The sequence below is a fragment of the Pinus tabuliformis genome, chromosome X (assembly GCF_031772625.1).
Source record: "Pinus tabuliformis cultivar Carrire ecotype Pingquan chromosome X, CPIR1, whole genome shotgun sequence".
Classification (NCBI taxonomy): Eukaryota; Viridiplantae; Streptophyta; class Pinopsida; order Pinales; family Pinaceae; genus Pinus; species Pinus tabuliformis.
The window spans coordinates 1,185,210,024-1,185,232,429 of NC_142308.1; the positions used below are offsets into that span (position 1 = coordinate 1,185,210,024).

Genomic DNA, 22,406 nt, shown 5'->3' on the forward strand with positions numbered 1-22,406 from the left:
GTGATCTATATCATCGAGTGTACCCATTCAAAATTTCACCCTGATAAGTAATCCACAACAGCCAATACATCTTGTGGTAATGAAAAAATCTCGTTCTCAGGTATATCAAGGTTCAGTTTTTGGTTTAGATTTCGTCGACCAATCTTTCCCAATTCACATCTTTGTCGGAAACATTTTTCTTGCAATTCTTTACATAGAGACTCGGAAAATACCAAATTGCCACTTATACAGTAGAGTTTTTTATAAAACTCCAGAATGGCTTTTTCCCTCGACCATAGATATTCCTCCCGCTCCCACCCCTCCTTCTTCTTCAATAAAAATAAAAATCTTTCGGGATAGCGAGTATTGTCCAGAATCTCTTCGAGATTTAAACCCATAACTGATAATAGAACTGGAATAGATATTTTTTGTTTTCTGCTTACACGAGCCCATATCCTTTCTCCCACATCGATCTCTAATTTCGATCTTCTTCCCCAATCTGAAATCAGAGTGCTAGTATATATATAATTAGTTCTATTATGGTCTAATGCTGAATGGTAATAAATACAAGGACTTACTAATATTTGATTAACCACGACTCTGTAATTCCCATTTACTACAAATGTTCCATGGGAATTCATTAAAGGAATATTTCCGAGAAATATAGTTTGTTTATGTATCTTCCTACTATTCCTCCGAATCGATCTTGCTGGTACATATCAGAGTAATATGTAAGGGACTGATATACAACATCTCTCTCTTTGATGAAAGCTTATGATAATTCATATTCATTACCAAAAATCCTGAATTCAATTTCTTTATCTATATCCTCAATTTTTGGAAAATTATGAAGTTCTTCCATCAAGCCCTGATCGATAAAACGACAAAATCCTTAAAATTGTATCTTACCAAATTCAGGGATTGCAAACGCTCCCTCATTTTCATCTAATCGCATTGGAAGTTTCCCATCTGTAGAAAAATCTATTCAATTATTCCCGATTGATCTATATGGATCAATCCGACAAACAAGATTCGGATGTATATTCAGTCTTCACTATATCCCATGAAATTCTACCCGTATCCAGATATACTTCCAATTAAAAAAAAAAAGGATAAGGAAGAGGTACTTTGATACTTTCTTCCAACCACGTGAAATGGAGCTATGAACGAATGAATCAAACCATTCTTAAATGTTAATCTCACTTAGAAAATTTCCTATTGAAAATAGTCAGATCGAAAGAAAGATGGAGAACAAATTAGATCCATTTCCTTTATGGTTGACTTTAGCATACATCTCATACTATACTTAAAGGACAAACGAATGACTTGAAAGGACAAAAGATTCGATCTGTCCATGGGATTCCCATATCTCGGCGACATAGCCAAGCGGTAAGGCAGAGGACTGCAAATCCTCCATCCCCAGTTCGAATCCGGGTGTCGCCTTGTTGAGGTAAGTAAATGGAAGGAAAAGTCTGTATTTCCATTACAGAACCTCTGGAGACATATTGGTACATATTACCAATATAGATAGTGAGTTACGTACATTTGATCCTGATTCCGTCGTGAATGTACGACCCTCGAGTTAGTTATAGTAACTTGTTGGTCAATGAACAAGTGGATTTATTGATCTCTCATATAAGCTCGAACATCAGTAACGTTCAGAATGCAAAGGTCGACCATTCATTTCAACTTCAACTTTGCACTATGGTTAATAGTTCCCTTATCATCTCGATGATGAAATCATTATTTTTTAGAGAACATGATCCATATGGATATAGTCGGTATAACTTGGGCTGCTTTAATGGTAGTTTTTACATTTTCCCTTTCACTCGTAGTATGGGGGAGAAGTGGGCTATAATGGTAATGCTTAAGAATCAATTATTGTGTTCCTTCCATATCATGCATGGTAATATATTCTGTTCCATAAGGATCCAGTAATATTGAATCTTTGTTCCAAATTGAAACACTCTACATGGAATTATTTCCTCTTTATCCCCGTAAGGGATGTACGTAATCCCTTATCATTATCATTTTCCTATGAAAAATCTTATTTTCTTCAACAGGTTTGAATTCATTAGTTCTTTTCTAGAATGAGTCGATAATCTCATTTCTTCCACTGAAGAACGATCTCTCTTCTCTTTCTTAGTAGGAATAGAAAGAGTCCCTATTTTATCAGATGGTTCCGAATTGATCGGATCAGATATGAATTCCATTCTCGGAAAAATATGGGACATAAGTCATAGATTCCTTTTCTTTTTCATATACCATTTCAGGTGCTATATCTAACATGTGCTAGATATAGTGTCATCACCCCCATTCCAGTAGAATTGAAAAACCCTGCTGGGACAAAGCTCAATGAGAACTTTGTAACTACATCGCCCCCCAACAAAAGTCCCATTGAAAAATCCAATAGGGAAGAGTGTCCCTAGATCCAAAAGTTGAACAACCCTTTCAGGAGAGCTAGGAAACTGGGGGCCTATCTCAAGAAAGTAACCAACAATCTTAGCACTGGTAGAATAGCAGTCAGGGTGCATGTCCTTGAATATTGTAGCATTTCTAGACCACCATATCCCCCAAAGAACATACATGGGGAGCACCCTCTATGGTCTTGGATTCAAGGACCAAAACATAAGACACTCAATAATGGAAGACCAATTCAAACCAACCCTAGGCTTCAGTAATCCTGCCACATTGAGCCATATGGCCTTGGCAAAGGGACACTCCAAAAATAAGTGAACAATGTCTTCGATGGAAAAATGGAAAAAATGACATCTACTCGGACCCTGAAGGCCCCTTTTCATCAAATTCTCTGAGGTCAAGATGTGGTTAAAAAGGATCAACTAGGAGAAACATTTGATCTTCAAGAGTGCATCCCATTTCCACATTGTTGGGTGGTGTTATATTCTTTCCATGACTAGCCCACGTAGTTAACCAGGGGTTACAGGGGGGGCGGAGCCCCCCCCCTCATTGCATTGATTGTGCAGTGGGTAGCCCCCCTCTATGGGGTTCGGGGTAGCACCCCGGGAAATTTTTTTTTGGACCCTATATTAGGTTGGGCGGACCTACCTATGGTTTTGTGCAGGGTTTTTTCACATGGTTTTCGATCCACGGTTTTGGATGCGATGGTTTTCGGTCCATGGTATTGGATGCTTCGACATGTATAAATATGTATTGTAACATTGAAAGGAACATAATGAAAAATCAAACTGGTAGTCCCGGTTTTGGGATCTAGGGGAAAATCTCTGTGTATATGTGTTTTATGTGTTATGCTCTCGCATTGTTTATTTTTTGTATTACCAAGGAAGCATAGTTATAAAGGAAGCATAGTTACGAGGTCTATGAACAAGGAAAGACATAATCTAAAGGTTACTAATCCTGTGAGCCAAGGATGCACTTTACTTAGGCTTTTTCACTCGTTAGGTAACAACATGAACTCCCTCTCCTCGTATGGTGGGTGTCGACTTGGTTAACCATAGTTTCACCATCTTTTCTTCAATGTTTTGGCATCTTAGTGGCTCCTACTGAAACTTCTGTAGTTCACTCTTCACAATTGTACCCATCATAGCTGACCTAACCCTCCCTTCCAAAAGGATTTGATTAGGTCCGTCAGGGTGCGTAAGCACGCTCAACTAATAAGGCCGCCATCGACGAAGTCACTCACTCATTCCCGTAGTTCATAGAGGGAAAACAGGCCCTTTATTTTATTACCCTAAAGTCACTTTGCATATGTCATTATGGGTTCGGTTCTCACCCATATTTCTTTCTTCACACTGCACCCCACCTCACCTCTCCCTTCCAGGCTTCGGGTTCTCCCAGCCAGCGTCACGTTCTAGCATCCACGGGTTCAACCAGCCGCCCGGAAGGCCGCCAATAGTATGGAATCTTCATTCATAGCTCACGTACCGATCAACTCTCAATCTAAAGGAAAGGGTTGATAAGGACCTGACTGGCTGGGTTTCTCAGGACCTTACCGCCTGAAAGGACCCTTTCTTTTTTGACCTCGTCTTCTATTCTCTTCCCCGATACCAGTTGATTGGGTCTAACCCCAATGCTTTAGGTCTTTCTTTCTAACCCTATCTGTACGAAGAATTCATATGCAGGGAATTTCTGTACGGGGTTAAAACCTACATTTGGTATCAGAGCTGTTTTGGCTTCAAGGGGATGCCTTTGTTACTGAGGGGTTTTGCTTGGGCCTGTGGTAGACCTTGTTCAGTGGGAGATCTGCAGGATCGATTTTGGTGGTGAAAGAAGATGGCGAACAGTGGAAAGATAGAGATCGAGAAATTTAATGGTTAGAGTTTTGAGTTATGGAAACTCAAGATGGAGGATCTATTGGTGGATAAAGATCAGTGGATCATGGTAGATCCAGGTACTAAACCAACGACAATGTTTGATGAAGAATGGAAGAAGTTGGATTAGAAGGCAAAGAGCACAATACGATTGTGTGTCTCAAATTCAGTATTGCTGAATGTATCAGGGGAAGCTATGACAAAGGCTTTGTGGGACAAGTTAGGGACTTTGTACCAATCTAAGTCTCTGGTGAATAAACTGTTCCTACAGAAAGAGCCGTATAACCTGAGGATGAAAGATGGAGACTCCGTAATAGAGCATCTGAATGCGTTTAATACTGTGGTAAGTCAGTTATCGTCTGTTGATATTAAAATTTAATATGAAGATAAGTGCATTAGTTTGTTGTGTTCTCTACTAGATTCGTGGGATAGTCTAGTTATTGCAATAGGTAGCAATGCAACTGCCTTGCAGTTTGATGAAATAGTCTCATCCTTGCTAATGGAGGAGATGAAACGGAAAAATATGGAGAGCGAGAATGGTGATGCCTTGTCTGTATGAGGACAGTCCTAGAACAGAAACAAAAATAAGTCATCGAGTGGGAGATATAAATCTAGAGGGAGATCTAAATCTCTAGGAAAACTTGTAAAGGTGGTGTGCTAGAAATGCGGAAAAGAAGGGAACTACAAAAGGGACTGTAAATCTAAAGCTCCTGACAAAGGAAAGGGATCTGATGATGCTCCTTCTGCAGAGGCGAAAACCACCTCAGATGAAGGTGGGGATGTGTACTTGGCTTCTTCAAGTACACATGTAGATCATGAGGCATGGTTGATTGACTGAGGTGCATCCCTTCACTTCACTCCCATAGAGAGTGGTTCTGTGAGTATGAGAAATACGATTCCTGCATTGGCCAGAAATCTGATTTCTGTAAGCAAGTTGGATGATGCAAATGTAAAAACAGTGTTTGAGAAAGATACATGTAAGATGGTTTGGGGAGCACTGGTATTGATGTGGGGAGTTCGGATTGGAACTCTGTAGAAGCTGCAAGGTAGCACTGTTGTTGATGGGTGCAACAGTTCTGTGGTTCCTGAAAGTGGAGCAGAAAATCTAATGGTCTATGGAGAGAAGACCATGCTATGGCATCAAACGCTTGGACATATTGGATAAAAGGGCCTTCGAATACTTCATGGTAAAGGTATGGTAGAAGGTATGAGTAATAGCTCTCTGGATTTTGATTTCTGTGAAAATTGTGTATATGGGAAGTAGAATCGGGTGAGTTTCACCTTTGGTGGTAAGAGGGCGAAACAAATATTAGAGCTTGTGCACAATGATGTGTTTGGACCTGTGAAGGTTCCATCACTAGGTAAGTCTGTGTACTATGTATCATTTATAGATGAATTTTCAAGGAATACATGGATATATTTCCTTAAGAAGAAATCTGAAGTCTTTGACAGGTTTAAAGAATTTAAGGCTCTAGTGGAAAACCAGACAGAGAAGAAGATAAAGGTGTTGAGGACAGATAACGGTGGAGAGTTTTGTACTAAGGAATTTGAAGAATTCTGTAAGAAGTGTGGTATAGCATGGTAGAACACTACTCCATATACAGCTTAGTAAAATGGAGTTGCAAAAAGAATGAACAAGATATTGATGGAAAGAGCAAGAAGTATGCTCAATGGTTCCGGGTTAGGATAGGAATTCTAGGTAGAGGCGGTGGAGACAGCATGTTACCTGGTCAATAGATCACCTTCATCAGCGTTGGAGGATAAGACTCCACAAGAGGTATGGACTGGTAAGAAACCCTCTCTTTCACATCTGAGGGTATTTGGTTGTGATGCATATGTACATGTTCCAAAGGAGAAACGAACCAAGTTGGATAGTAAATCTGAAAAGTGCATCTTTATTGGGTATAAGGATGGTTTAAAGGGTTATAAGCTTTGGAACCCAGCAACAAGGAAGGTTGTGTACAGCCGAGATGTGGTTTTCAGAGAGGTGAAAGATGTTATTAAACATGAAGTCCAACCAAAGGAACCTGAGAAGATAGAGTTTGAGCTAAAGGAGGAAGAATCAGACTCTACAGCACAGGAGGAATCAGAATATGAAGAGCCACAAACTCTGGGTGTAAGAAGATCAGTTCGAGAAAGAAGGAAGCCAGAAAGGTATAGTCCATCTGCTTTCTATTCAATTTTTTCTTTATCTATCACTGATGATGATCCCAGAACTGTGAAGGAAACATTAGATTCAGAGGATGGAAAACTCTAGAAAGAGGCCATGATTGATGAAATGGCATCTTTACATAAAAATGAGGCTTGGGATCTGGTGGAGTTTCCTACTGGAAGGAAACCCATTAGTAGCATGTGGGTGCTCAAGAAGAAGACAAATGTAGAAGGAAATGTGGAGAAATACAAAGCTTGGTTGGTAGCAAAAGGTTATTCCCAGGTGCCGGGAATTGATTTGGGTGATATTTTTTCTCCTGTTACCAAGGTAACTTCTATTAGATTACTTTTATCTGTTGCTGTTGCTTTTGATTTTGAGGTAGAACAAATGATGTGAAGACAAAATTTCTTCACGGGGATTTGGAACAGGAAATTTACATGAAGCAACCTGAAGGCTTTGTGGTGAAGGGTAAGAAAGAACTGGTATGCAAGTTAAAGAAGTCTCTATATGGGTTAAAATAGTCACCAAGGATGTGGTATCAGAAATTTGATACATTTATATGGGGACTTGGCTTCACGAGAAGCAAAGCAGATCACTGTGTGTATTTTAAATTAATTGGTGACCATGTTATTTATCTGGTCTTGTATGTGGATGATATGTTGTTGGTTGGAAATGGCAAAGAAATTATCCAGGATTTGAAGACCCAATTGTCCTCCAAATTCGACATGAAAGATCTTGATGCTGCAAACTATATTTTGGGCATGGAAATTAAAAGAGACCAGGAAAAGAGAAAGCTTTGGTTAAACCCGAGGAAGTATGTCAAGACAATATTGTAGAGGTTTAATATGCAGGATAGTAAACCGGTGAAGGTTCATATTCCTGTAGGTGTAAAGTTACCTGTTGAATAGTGTCCCAAGACAAAAGAAGAGGAAGAGGATATGTCCTGTGTTCCATATGCAAGTGTAGTTGGTAGCCTAATGTATGCGATGGTCTGTACTAGACCAGACATTGCACATGCAGTGGGAGTATTGAGCAGGTTTATGTCAAAACCAAGAAAGGAGCATTGGACAACAGTGAAGTGGGTTTTCAAGTATTTGTGTGGCACTAGTGATTATGGTTTGTGCCGCCAAGGAAGACTAGGATTGGATAGAGTTTTGGATATCTGTGGCTTTGTTGATGCGGACTGGGCTGGAGATCTAGATCAGAGAAGATATACAAGTGGGTATGTCTTTAACCTATTTGGAGGTGCAGTCAGTTGGATGAGTAAGAAACAATCTATAGTGGCACTATCAACTACAAATGCAGAATACATGGCAACCACTCATGCAAGCAAGGAAGCAGTTTGGTTGTAGAAATTGTGTCCAAGTATGGGGTTAGTACAGGGAGCTATAAGGATAGACTGTGACAACTAAAGTGCAATTTTCTTGGCAAAGAACCCTACTTACCATTCAAAGACAAAGCACATTGATGTTCAGTATCACTTTGTGAGGGATATGATAGAAGACAAAGAGGTGTTGCTGGTAAAGGTGGACACTTTGAAGAATATTGCAGATGCATTGACAAAATCTGTGAGCTCTGAGAAGTTCTCTTGGTGTAGAGAAACAATGGGCATTGCAGGGCTTGATAAATGACTAAGCTCTCCTGTGGCCCCTTGTGGAAAGAAAACAACAAGTGGGAGAATGCTGGGTGGTGTTATATTCTTTCCACGACTAGCCCATGTAATTAACTAGGGGGTTAGTGGGGGGGCAGAGCCCCCCCTTCGTTGCGTCGCTTGTGCAGCGAGGGGTAGGTAGCCCCCCTCTACGGGGTCTGGGGCAGTGCCCTGGGAATTTTTTTTTTTGGACCCTATATTAGGTTGGGCGGACCTACCTATGGTTTTGTGCATGGTTTTCGCACATGGTTTTTGGTCCATGGTTTTGAACGTGATGGTTTTTGGTCCATGGTATTGGATGCTTCAGCATGTATAAATATGTATTGTAACATTGAAGGAACATTATGAAAAATCACGCTGGTAGTCTCGGTTTTGGGATCCAGGGGAAAATCTCTGTGTATATGTGTTTTATGTGTTATGCTCTCGCATTGTTTATTTTCTGTGTTTAAGAATTCGTATGTAGGTAATTATTGTATGGGGTTAAAACCTACACACATGAACACAGTCCATTCATCAAAGGAACTGGGGGGGGGGATGGAGAACAAGAAATGAATGCATAAATTTCTTTGACTTCTATGTTGCCTCTAGCAACTCGGCCAACCCATGAAATAAAATTAAGCCTATCATTTAATGTTATCCCTACTTCAATAAGATTGAGTCTATAAGACTCCCATTCTAGATCTATTTCTGCATTCAGTCCCAACTCCCAAGAATGTGGCCATGTATGAAAGGGGTAGTCTAGGGAAGTTTGATTCATTAAGTCAGAAAGAAGTCTAAACCCCAATTGGTTTAATGCCAAGATAATTTGTGGCGATAATGAATGATCCCCTTTCATCCCCTTCATCGCATCAAACCCAATTTGTATCTTAGCCCCATTTCCTGTCTGCCATTTCAGATTTTCACGAAGCTAAACCTTAGCAGCCATCAAGCTGCCCCATATAAAAGATTTTTTACATTTAGAGGGAGCTCCCGAAATAACCCACTCTTCAATACTTTGTTGCTAAAGATATTTCCCTAATATTATGTCTCTCCATAAGCCCTAAGCATTAAAAGCCCTCCACAAATTACAACAGAGGAGGGCTAGATTAAACTGCTTTGTGTCCCTTAATCCCTAGCCACCCGAATCTTGAGGGAAAGAAAGAATTCCAATCTTGATGAGGTGATATTTTTTCCCTAGGCTAGATTGCGCCCATAAGAACTTGGTAATGATAGCATTGATTTTGTGAATGACCGCCGATAGGAGAAGAAATATGTGCATCCAATACACATAAATTCCTTAAAGCACCGATTTGATCAAGATCACCCTACCCCCGAGGATCAACCATCAGTGTCCTAAATAGAAAGTTTTTTATGGATTTTTGTGATCAACCATTCCCAATCCAACAGTCTGTTACAACTAGGTTTGAGAAAGAATCCCAAGTATTTGACGCCCTAAGACAAAGGGATCGACTTACTCCCAAATAGAGCTTCTATTTGCTGGCCGGTCCATACATCCATCTCAACCAATATCAACTCAGATTTTTCCTTATTGATAATGAGACATGAGGCTCTACCAAATTTAGAAAGAATCTGATATATAATTTCCCATTCTAAAAATACGTCCACACCAAAACAAAGGACATCGTCTATGAAGAAAAGATGAGTTGAGGTGGCTGTGGAAGAGACCCTACAACGGATCGTAGAAAAACATTCATAGCTAAAATGACCCAAAAGAATGGATGGTTCCGTCAATTCATAGCTCATAAAACATAAAGCCAGGGATACTATCCATCCCCCTCTTGGACATTCCATCAGCCTCCATGGTTTGTCCTCTGTACACACGGAGGAAAGATAAATATGAGAAAGAAGAATGAAGGGCATCAATATTAGCCATCGAATGATGTAGCAAAGGAACATCTAGAGCGCTCCTCCCCTGTAACCAATCAATGATAGTTTTGGCATCTCCAAACATCCTAATGGATTCAAAGGATAGTCGAAAAACACTTTGAAGTAAACCCCACAGTACCAAAATATCGGCCCTATAGTTAGTGCCATCACCCCCATTCCAATAGAATAAAAAAACCCTGTTGGGACAAAGCTCAATGAGAGCTCTGCAACCACATCGTCCCCCAATAGAAGCCCCATCAAAAGATCCAGTAGGGAAGAGTGTCCCCAGATCCAAAAGTCGAAAAGCCCTCTGAGGAGAGCTAGGAACCAAGGGGCCTATCTCAAGAAAGTAACCAACAATCTTAGCACTGACAGAATAACAGTCAGGGTGCCTGCCTTGAAGCTTGTAGCATTTCTAGACTGCCATATCCCCCAAATAACATACATGGGGAGCACCCTGTATGGTCTTAGATTCAAGGATAAAAACATAAGACACTCAATAATGGAAGACCAATTCAAACCAACCCTAAGCTTCAGTAATATTGCCACATTGTCCCATATGGCCTTAGGAAAGGGACACTCCATAAATAACTGAACAATGCCTTTGATGACATAATGGTAAAAATGGAATCTACTCGGACCCTGAAGGCCCCTTCTCATCAAATTATCCTAGGTCAAGATGCAGTTAAAAAGGGTCAACTAGGAGAAACATTTGATCTTCAAGGGTGCATCCCATTTCCACATGGGCATAGTCCATTAATCAAAGGAACTGGGGGATGGAGAACAAGAAATGAATGCATAAATTTCTTTGACTTCTATGTTTCCTCCAACAAATCAGCCACCCCATGAAAGAAAATCGGGCCTATCATTTAATGTTATCCATACCTCAATAATCTTGAGTCTATAACACTCCCATTCAAGATCCAGTTCTTCATTCAGTCCCAACTCCCAAGAATGTGGCCATGTGTGAAACGGGAAGTCCAGGGAAGTTCGCTTCATTAAGTTAGCAAGAAGTCTAAACCCCAATTGGTGCAATGATAAGATAATTTGTGTCGATAATGAATGATCTCCATTCATCCCCTTCATCACATCCAACCTAATTTGTATGTTAGCCCCATTTCCTACTTTCCATTTCAAATTTGCACAAAGCCAAATCTTAGCAGCCACCAAGCTGCCCCATATAACAGATTTTTTTACATTTAGAGGGAGCTCCAACAACAACCTACTATTCCATACTTTGTTGCTGAAGATATTTACATAATATTATATCTCTCCATAAGCCTTGAGCATTAAAATACCTCCACAGATTACAATAGAGGAGGGCTAGATTAAACTGTTTTGTGTCCCTTAATCCCTGGCCACCCGAATCTTGAGGGCAAGAAAGCATTCCAAGCTTGATGAGGTGATATTTTTTCCCTGGGCCAGATCCCACCCATAAGAACTTGGCAATGATAGTGTCGATTTTGTGAATGATCACCGACGAGAGAAGAAATAAGTCAATCCAATACACATAAATTCCTTGAAGCATCGATTTTATCAAGATCACCATGCCCCTGAGGGTCAGCCATCAGTGTTCCCAAATAGAAAGTTTTTTTCGATATTTTTGTGATCAACCATTCCTAGTCCAGTAGACTGTAACAACTAGGTTTGGGAAATCATCCCAAGTATTTGAAGCCCGAAGACAAAGGGATTGACTTAATCCCAAATATAGCTTCTATTTGTTGGCCGGTTGATACATCCATCTCATCTGATATCAACTTAGATTTTTCGTTATTGATAATGAGACCTGAGGATCTACCAAATCTAGAAAGAATTTGATATATAATTTCCCATTATGAAAATTTGGCCACACCAAAAAAAAGGACATCATCTATGAAGGAAAGATGAGTTGAGATGGATGTGGAAGAGACTCTACAACCAGTAATGTCCCTAGTTGATTTTGCTATCCTCATGCTTTGAATGAGCGAATCAATGAATAAAATAAAAAAGGAGTGGGTAGAGAGCACATCCTTGCCTCAGGCCCCTGGAAATTTTGAAGAAATTAGAGGGGTACTCATTAACTAGGACCGCCATAGATGCCAAAGTCACACATGCCATTATCCATCTAACCTGATGATGTGGAAAGCCAATCTTGTGAAGGATGTTGGGTGTGGAGCTTGATTATCTTCTTTATTCAGAGGTATCACCGCATTGGACACTATTTTGTAACGTGGAAGCAACATTGCCTATAAATATGCACTACCAGGGGGCAACGCCCCCGAAGCTAAAAATAGATGTAAAATTGCCTTGTAAAATGTTGTAATTTCGTAGTCAATCTGGGCCATTCATTAGGCGGAAACATGATGGTAGAAGTTATGTTTAGTTTAGGATTTTTTTCCCTAGAAGGTAACCCCTCGCTATATATGAGGGAATTGTATTGCGGCTATGTAGATCTATATTCTGAGCGAGAAAGAGAGAGGAGATTGTGTGTGAGAGAAGAGGAAATTACAATGGATCTTCTGTAGGATTTATCTCTTCATTTTACTGGATAATATAAAAGGAAGGACTGGTTGTTTCTCTATTGACGTAGCCCAAACTGGGTGAACTACGTATATCTGTGTCTCTCTTGTTTTATGCGTTTTTGGTGTTTATATTTCTGCAGTATTTTCTGTGTTCCATTTCTATGTAATATATAATTTTCTAACAAAGGATCAAACAAAGAAAATCCCAGTCTACCCGATCATATGCCCTTAGTAGATCTATTTTCACGAGGATTTTTGTTTGTTTGATTTGATCGAATGTATACTTTCTAATGCAATTGCAACTACATCCTATATTCTCCTATTAGGAAGAAAGCCAAATTGCTCCGGGCATATATAAAGAGCAAGAATATTTTTAATTTTGTTAGCTACAATTTTAGAAATCAATTTATAAATAGAGTTACAAAGGGAAATATGTTTAAAGTCAGAGAAACAAGTAGATTTTGATTTCTTAGGAGTCAATGCAAGGAAAGTTGTGTTGATGGCTCTTGAGATGCGACCAAATACCTGAGATTCTTCAACCACCTGCAACAGTTCAACTCCCATGAGGTCAAAATAGGATAAGTAGAGCTCAACTGTCCAACCATCAGGGCCCTTAGTTTTGTCTTTGGCCATATCTTTGAGCGTATGGAGGAGCTCCTTTTAAAAAACCGGAAAATCCATGTGCTTGATGTCATCCTCATTAACAAAAATGGGAAAGAGGTTTGCCAAATCTACTTTATCCGTAAAGTTATCCTCCTCCTGTTCAATGAACTGTCTGCTGAAAAACCTATGTGCTTCTTCCATAATATCCTTGAGAGAATGTATCCATCTACCCTCATATTTCCTAATATTCCAAATAGTATTAGCAGCCCTTCGTTTAGAAGCAACCCTGTGGAATAATTTAGAATTTTTATCCCCTCCTTTGATCCAATCGGCCCTGCTCTTAAGACTCCACTCCTCCACTTGGGCCAAAAGAATTTTACTATTCCTTTTAACTATATCCTTAACTAGATTTAAATGGGATTATAAAAAAAAAAACCCTGAAGAGTAAGTGATGGGTCCATATAAGTGGTGATATCAACCTCAATCTGCCTAAGTTCTAGCTTTTGCTCCTCCTTACGCTTTTGGATCCAGGCCTTGAAATGCCTTCAAGTCTCTTCAGTTTGTAGCTAAAGGTATCCACTTTTGAATTGAAGGCATGAAAAAGAGGTTGAGACCATGACTGAACAACCAATTCCTTGAAATCTGGCTCATCGATCCAATGGTGATTAAGTTTAAAAGGAAGTACTCCCTACTTCTCAACACCCTTCCATTGGAACATAATTGGATGGTGATCAGAGGTTTTAAAAAAAGAGATAAGGCCTCCAGATTGACTAGCCTCATTGTCAAGGATGAATGCACTAGGAACTGATCAAGCCTTTTGTCTATACCATCATCTCTAGACCGCCCGTTCCTCCATGATGGGTACAGGGGTTATGGAACAATGTCCAAGAGTAGTTTTTGATAAAAGAGGTCCTTAAAGTATCTAGCAAGGGGATCCACTCTAGATTTCTTCCCCCAGCATTCATGGTCCTCAAGAGTAAGGTTCAAATCCCCAACTACTATAATATGCCATAGGTCTAAGATACCATTCCCATCAATTCTGTCCGAGAACACTTTTTTGTTAATGTAAGGCCCATAAATATTCAAAATTTGAATTCGTTGACTTGTTCCTTGGCAGTATCATGATAAAATCATGCCAATCTCAGCCTTATATGCTTTGGATTTTAACATTATATTGTCCCCATATTATTTGCTAGATATGTTAAGAATATCCAAACTGCAAACAACAATGAAACCTCTAAAATTTCCAGAGTATAAGATGTGCTAATAATAAGGATTTTGTGGATGTACATAATGTAAAAAGTATAACCTGTGAAAAAAAATTATTTTATTGAAGCAATATCTTTAAAGGAAAGAGTGGAAATAGGGTGAGTTAATATATAGATGAAGGGCATGATATGCCTTGAATGGTAGAAAGAACAACATGCCTGTAGGTTAGCATGGGATGGATGCACGAGTACAATGCAAATCGATGAATGGATGTTTTCTCCTACAATATCCAAAGTTTTTGGTGAGAGCTTGGAAAGAGCGTCATTGTAGCTGGTTAAAGAGCCCTCTACATCATCTCTTGTGGTATGTGTTGTAACATGTATTTTGTTGTTTGTTTCATTCAAAATAATCACTTGAAAAATATTTTGAAAAAAAAAAAAGGCAAAATGGAGATGTAATAAGTTGTATATCGGAATTAAAACATAAAATAAACGAAAAATATATCGGATTTTACAAACGGAAACAAGTGTTAAGGCATTAACACCGGACCCGAAATAATATATGTTGTGTTTAAAAGTTTGGCGGGTCCGCAATGGTTATGGACGGTTGGTTCTGCGGACAAGCACCAATTGCGATTTGTGATTGGGTTCCGGACCCGATGATTTATATGCCATGTTTTATAATGACGACAGGTCTGGAACAACACAGAGCGCTTATATTATGTGTATGTGACCTCACTGATCACGATCTGCGATAGAAGCCAGACTTGAATATATATATATATATATATATATATATATATATCTATTATATTTAATAACTCTGGCGGGTCCGAAAAGCCTTTATGCATGTATGTTGGTTCCTTTGCCGATTGCGATAAGAAATGGGGATTCTAGACCCGATAGTTGATATATTATGTTATATAAGTCCGATAGATTTTCAATGCATACAAAAAGGCAAATTTCAAGTTATAAGGCAGGTTTTCAGACGGATCAAAGATAGTAAATGGTTTCTATTGGAACTCACCTGATCCCACTTATCATTCAACACGTTGAAACTGGGTGGAGAGAGGAAACCGCCCATTTTGGGCGGGTATTCTCCAGGCTTATGTACCACCCGAAACCTTTACAGATCGTCTGCTCTGAAAAGTGTAGATCAATGGTGGGGATGATTCGGCGGGAAAGTATACCTCGGAAATTGTATGAAGTCCGTATTGAAAGTGAAAAAGCATGTTTTATAATATATTTTCATTATAAAAGCTTTACAATAGAAAAGAGTAGATATAACATAAGTCCAACAATTCCATAGTTATGTGGCCTAAGGGTGCATAAGTTAAGTTTTACAGTGATTTTCGGGCCGATTGCGATTTGCGATGCATGTCAACGGAGCGCTAAACGGGTGGATTTGACAGGTTTATAAAGCAGGATTAACTCTTTTGAGTTCTAGATTAATCAGAAGTTTGCGTTAATTTCGCTGTGTAAAGTGGAAAATCAGGGTTAGAGCCGAAGCTGAAGAGGAAGACAATCCGATATGTTTCTTTGCATTTTGGCCAATCAGAATGCCCATAAGCCCAGGATTATACAAACTAAACACATTTCATTATGGCTAAAACGAATTAAGCATCATTAGGGAATTTACAGAGGAATTCGGCAGCGGATCAACAGAGCAAGCCAGCAGTTATCATCCCCTTCTGAATCCAGTTATGTTCTTGTTATTTCATGTTCTTTGAGGTGTCTTTTACCCTCTGTAAAATTCTGTAATAGTTTTTACTTCATATAGTTAGAAAAGCAGTTAGATAATTTGGGCAGTTTCAGAAATCAACAACTATTCCATAATGTATAAAAAGAGGAAAATTTACTAAGAAAGGGTTGGAATTTTGGAGAACCGGAGACTAGGCCACTGTATTCCTGATATCATCATTGATTAATGAAAGGATCAAAAGTTTCCATGAGTTGTTGCATATAATTTTGTAAGCTTCTCTGTCATGTGTCATGCTATGTTTTCTTCTTTTCAAGTATAGTAATGAAGCTGCAGGTCTTTATTTGCTTATGTAGATAAAGTTAAAATTCCTTAAAAGAGTGCTCCTATACTTGAAGTCCTCACTTCCTTTCTAAATTATAGATAATAGTTTCTGTGAAAGACCAGCATATTGTCTATGATTCAGTTCTCATTATCATAATTCCTCTAAGTTACAGATAGTAGTTTCTGTGAAAGATCAACATATTATCTTTAACTTCTCCTTCAAAATTTCTTCATTCATCATTTATATTTGGCAACAAATGGCATTCTGAGATGTTTTGTTCATACATGTATTAAGAGTTAAAGACCAAGTTTTCCAGGTCCTTAATTTGAGAATACAACAAACGATAAGTGACAATAAACAAATATTTACTAATGTCTTAAGCACAATTTCCCCACAGCTAGGAAATTGGTTTCTTAAGGAACAACAATACGCATAAATTCCCCACATATAGTTGTTGTAGTCATAAAACAACACTTTGTCTACTGTTTTAGTACTTTTCCTGCAATAATTTCTGCAACAATCTTCTTTAGAGTGGATACACAGATATTCAAACTCTTTGGGCATTTGAATTTCCCCTTGGTTCAAGATTTTTCAATTTTCAAAAGAGTAATTACAGGTTGTGCTAGCGTCACTAGCAGTATCCTCATGTTTGCAATATCTGAAAGCAAGCCCACATAGTAGGTTCCTTTCTTCTAGATATTAAGAACACTATGACACGCAAGGGGTTCCTTCATTTGAACAACAATGGATCACATTTAATGAGAAAGTACCAAGGTATTGGTGTTGTTAGTATTTCATTTGTTTCACTGTTATATTTAGGAAATGATTTTATGAAATTTTAGGTAAGCTAATAGCTAAGGAAGGCCTTCTGTTCATTTTTGTTCTATGAGATCCTGCTTGTCTCTGGAGTTTTAAATATATAGTTTAGAAATTGGTGTTAAGATGGTTTTAACTCAAGAAAAATAAAGAAGGTAAGTGAAATGGCCTGATATTTTCTTGTGAATTGAGTAATTTGTTCCTTTGCATTATGGACTATGGATTTTGTTAGCAAACATTCTCATTCCTTTGTTTGCTCTATAACAATGAAGTTTGCAGTGATCATTGAGGTACCTTCCCTCCTACCTATAATATCTGTTTCTGGACAAGTGTTGTTCAATATGATGTGTTTGTTTGATTATTGGAAATGTGCTATTCCTTGACATAAAAATTGTCTAGTTCTTGGTGTTGCACCTGCAGGTATGCCCCAATATTTGGTTCCCTACCCTCCTATGGTGTGTCCCACTTTTCCTCCACGTCTAACAAGAACCATGGGTGTGATTCCCCTTCCACGACCTCTAATTCCAAGGGTTCATGCAGTGCCCCCATTTCTGAAGCTCACTCCAGCCACAATTTCAGATCTTGCTTCAAAGGGTGCCATACTACTTATACCTCCCACTGAGAAACCACAAACAACAATGCACATTTTCATGCCTATTGAACTACACTTATCACCATGGGCTTGAATTACCCATTAGTGCATTTTACCTTTGTTTTTAATTAGAGGGGAGGTAAATTTATTTTCAATTTATCTTCATTTATTTGGAAAAGTTGGTTATGATAGCTTTCTAGATAGTGAAGGATGAAGCAGGTCTTATGGAGATTGGTTACATATAGGTTGTGTTAGGATACTAAGAATTCGTATTGCAGTAATGAGAATGTAGTACATAACTAATGTCACTGATGTTAACTGGATTGGGAAATGCTATATTGACATTATTTAGATGCATATTCAGATTTGGATTTGACACACAATAAACTAAGTTAAAAGTGGCCACAAGATGGCAGATACCAATTGTTACATTGTCAATGATAAGTAGTGTCATATCCAGTGATACACATGGATGTGTTCCCACACTGAGGGGATGCATTTTGTGCAGAAATGACATATTGAAAATGCTAGGGACACCTAGGGTGCGTTCTAGAAGTATCGTGTATGCTCCATAGATCAGGGAATCAACTGGGTGTGTTCTCATTCCAACTTGCATAGGGGTAGGTTGTCTCATCTTGTCTTAGTAACAAGTTTCATAGATTAATTTTCAGCAACTTATAAATAAGTATAAGTGATCTTATTCTTCAAAAAACAACTAAAAGTAATATTTGTAATATTCATTGATAAATATATCATCCCTAAGAATTGAGTCTAATAGCGAGCTTGCGCTCTCAACCCTTACATCCGAGTGATAGGCTTCAAGGCCTCTTAATGAGGATAACAATGATTGCATATAATTGTATCAGAGAGAAAGGATGAGGACGAAGACTTGAGGGTCTTCCTCATTCATTGGTGTTCCCCAATTTCTTGAAAATAATATACCAAGAGGGGGTGTCCATATTTATTTTGCATATCTAGACCCTTGGGTTTCTTGGGACTCGGAGTAATACTTAACCCATCAAACTCACCAAAAAATTCAAGTACTCTTCTTCCATCCCATTCTACATCCAAGCATGGACTTGGATTGATTAGCATTGGTATTGCATTGTGGTTGGATTGAAAGGTGAGAGTTTTGGCTTCTATAATAATGAGGATTAAGGCTCACTCAAATTCAAATCTCATTGGCTTTTCCCTTGTTCTCTAAGTTACAGAGTATAGGTTTCAAGAATAGCCTTTCAACTGTCCTAAGTGCTAACATCTTAATGTTTCTTCTTCCTTGAAAGAAGCATTCTTAGCCATATTTTGAGCTTGAGTAAAGTTGGCTATTGCATCCTTGATAATGGCATCTCCAAACCCTCCATTTTTTAGCCAACATGGAATACATTTCCAACTTGCTTATTCAAGATTGATAGAGTGGTACTTGTACTTCTAAACCCTACGCTTGAGTATATATGCATTCAACCTTATATTCTCGGTGGATTGGCCATGAACAAGAGTGTCTTAATAGCCATTGTTAGTATGGGTGCACTCTCACACAAGATATGCACATATAATTGTACATATTAATGTATAAATAACATCCCTTTTCTGCAATAATGTGTGATGGCACCAAGAATTCCCTTCATGGGAAGTATGGTTATATATACCTTACCATTGGATTTTTTTAGTAGAGTGAGATTTGAGGAGGGATGGATTAATAAGGTAAAAATAAGGCCATTTGACTTGATAACCTTCTTAACCCAATGAATCAAATTTGTGAACAACCTTTAAGTGGATTGATGAATTATCTAGCATTTATGTAAGGTTGAGGAAGTTCCCATTTAAAACCATTGTTATGCAGTGCCTTCATATGTTAGTGGCATAAGTCAATAATTATTATATGAATGAAAACATAGTGTTATTGATTGTAGGAGTTGAAAAATTAGGGAAATGTAACCTCAATTGATTCTTTTGATTAGCGACCTTCCATTCCTATTGTTTATTCAATGTCCACATTCTACTTGACATAGATGATGAGATTAGTTGGGATATTGGGAATCTTCATGTCTTCTAGGCATTAAAGCTGTGCATATTGGATTCTGCACTACTTGAACAATATAAAATATGCATAAGTGGCCCTTGATTTGACTTTAGAATCTCACATTTAATTATTGTTTTCTGTACCATGTAGCGGTAGAAGCTTTCTTGATTGAACAAGGCCTGAATTTTATTTTCCATTTGTAATGGATGGTAGTTTAGATTAAATTGTCTTTTTTGTAAGTCCCAGGGAGGCCCAGTTGGTTTACTTCCGGATGATGAAAAGTAGAATTTAAGGGTTTTCAAAGAATATTTTCCTTAACATTAATTTCATGTATTTTTATTTTTTGTTGGCAAGGTTAGTTTGGAAAATTCAATGCAAAATCTAAAGTCCTATCCTGTTAAGTACCATTTATCACATTTGTTAAAATGCCTCCTATGGGCGTTGTACAAAATATGCATGGTAAATGATCTATATCCCTACTTTTATACTCAGATAATGATTATGGTGGTGGTCAGATATAAAGTTGGCCATTTGGTTAGAGGGTACAATATTTTCCATTATGGAAAAACTCTGCTTCTTATTGATAATTTGATACACTATTAGTGTTGTCATTTAGTTTCTTCATTATCCATTGGATCCATTTTATTTGGTGGCTTCTTATCTCAAACAGAGTTAAAGGAATTTTTTTTTCTATGGCATCCTATGGAGGTTCTGAAGAACACAATTATTACCTAATCTAATCAGAGGTAAGATGGAAGACTGTTATTGTCAAAAATTTCTTTTCTTGTTGGTTCCATAGAATTCAATTTTGTTTCCACTCCCTTCATGTGCCACAATTGGTGAATTTGTCAACTATGGCTCAGGGATGTTCATTGTGGCATGATAGATTTGTTAATTGGAAACTCACTTTGATGGAGTCTGTGTAGAGCATAAATTTATCTCAAGTATAATTTGGAAGTATTCTAGAATCTAAATAGAATGAGGTTGCATGATGAATATTTAGTGCCAATTCAAATGATGTCATTGTGCCCTCACAGTCCTTTAAATCTCTAATTTATCTACCCTATAAGCTGGCCTTGGGTTTGAGGCAATTCAAATTCAAAGCTCTAAACTCAAACTTGCCTCCTAGGTTATTGAATCTTGGCCAGCTCATCAAGCACCCATTTAGGGAATCTTGAAGTTACCTTCTGGAGAAGTCGCTACAAGCTCAACTGATACCACCGTGAAGCTCTGGAGAGGTTCAAAATGTCTTCATAATTTTATAGGACACATAGGTACATCTGATACAAAATACATATTAATTTTATGGGGTGATTTAAGCATGGAGGAGATGTGCAATATCAATCCAAACCATTAATATGACATGTTTTATTGCAATGCCTATGGTGAGTGAAGTGAATTTATCATATTATATTAAAAGCTAGCTAGCCCTTCTCCAGGCTACTATTTTATCAGAGATCCTCAACATTATGAGAAAAATTGTAAAACAAAGGAGTCTAAGTAAATATGTAGAGAATCTTGGGCTACATATGATGTCTTGTAACTTTTATGTAACATATTTGTTTGTTTACCATGAAACCATATCTTTTGACATTGCAAGTAAAATCAAAATATCTTGTTGCTTCTTCACACACCATCTCTGGAATTATCATGTGAGCTATAGGTGTCTTTATACTCTCTTTCTTCATGCATACTTTCTTAAACTGCATTGTTTATTTCCTTTCTCATACAATTTGAAGAATATCTGCTTATTTTGAAAAGTAAGAATTCATTCAAGAGTTTCTGAAAATTGGCAAGGTGTTATTTGAAGGGTAGATAAATAACATGTCATTATGCACTATTCAAATCTTTAATTTTGCAAGGCATCTGAATGCCATATTTTGCTCCAGATCGAGGCTTTGTGGGGAAGTGAAGAGCGAGAAAGTTGTTGGGCATACCTCTTCTTAACTGAATACTCAGCTAAACCCCACCCTCTACATTCTAATTCCTCGAGGTTCTTTAGGGCACAACCATGCGATTTATGTTCCATTGAGGCCACCAAATGGAACAAGTGTGAAGGTGGAGCCCCAATGTTCCATCCTCTCAATAATCCTAAAGATCTGTCCCATGAAGAAATGTTAATGATAGAATTTTCTCCTTGCTGTCCAATCATATCTTTAAAGGAGTGAGATCTCGAGAGTCAAGCAACTGGTGACCCATGATGCTATTCTTCCAAATATTGATATTTTAACCATTTCCTAAAATCTAGGTAAACTGATCCATTATTATTGGAATGTCAGATTTCATAAGCCTCCAAATGGATGGCCATCATCTCACTTGGAGAATATCATTTGGAGACTACTTTCTTTCCCATATGAAATATTTTTCGTGCAACTGCAAAACCTTTTTCCACCATTCATACCTCTGTGACACTAGACTTCATAGGAGTTTAGCACCCATTGCTAGAATCCTTGTTTCCAAGCCGACAATGAGATTTGGGTTACTAGACAATAGACCAATTAACCAAGTGAAATATTTGGAATTGGATTTACCTCTTTACTAGAGAAAGTATCTTAATTCTTGAGCTAGAGTTTGCTTAACAATCGCCTGAGAAAGCATTGGAGAAAATTGATAGATGGGAAACATCTAAATTGGAATTGTTGCCAGGGAGAGTTTTTCTCCTTGGGAAGATAAAAATGTTTATGGAACAATATTGAGGGAAAGGA

At 38.1% G+C, this 22,406-nt stretch overlaps 1 non-coding gene across 1 annotated transcript; it reads left to right on the forward strand.

The window, feature by feature from the left end:
• Window positions 1–1,351: 1,351 nt before the first annotated feature.
• TRNAC-GCA (transfer RNA cysteine (anticodon GCA)) lies at window positions 1,352–1,422 on the forward strand. Its single transcript has one exon. It is a non-coding gene; the product is annotated as a tRNA-Cys (tRNA).
• The last annotated feature ends 20,984 nt before the right edge of the window (window positions 1,423–22,406 follow it).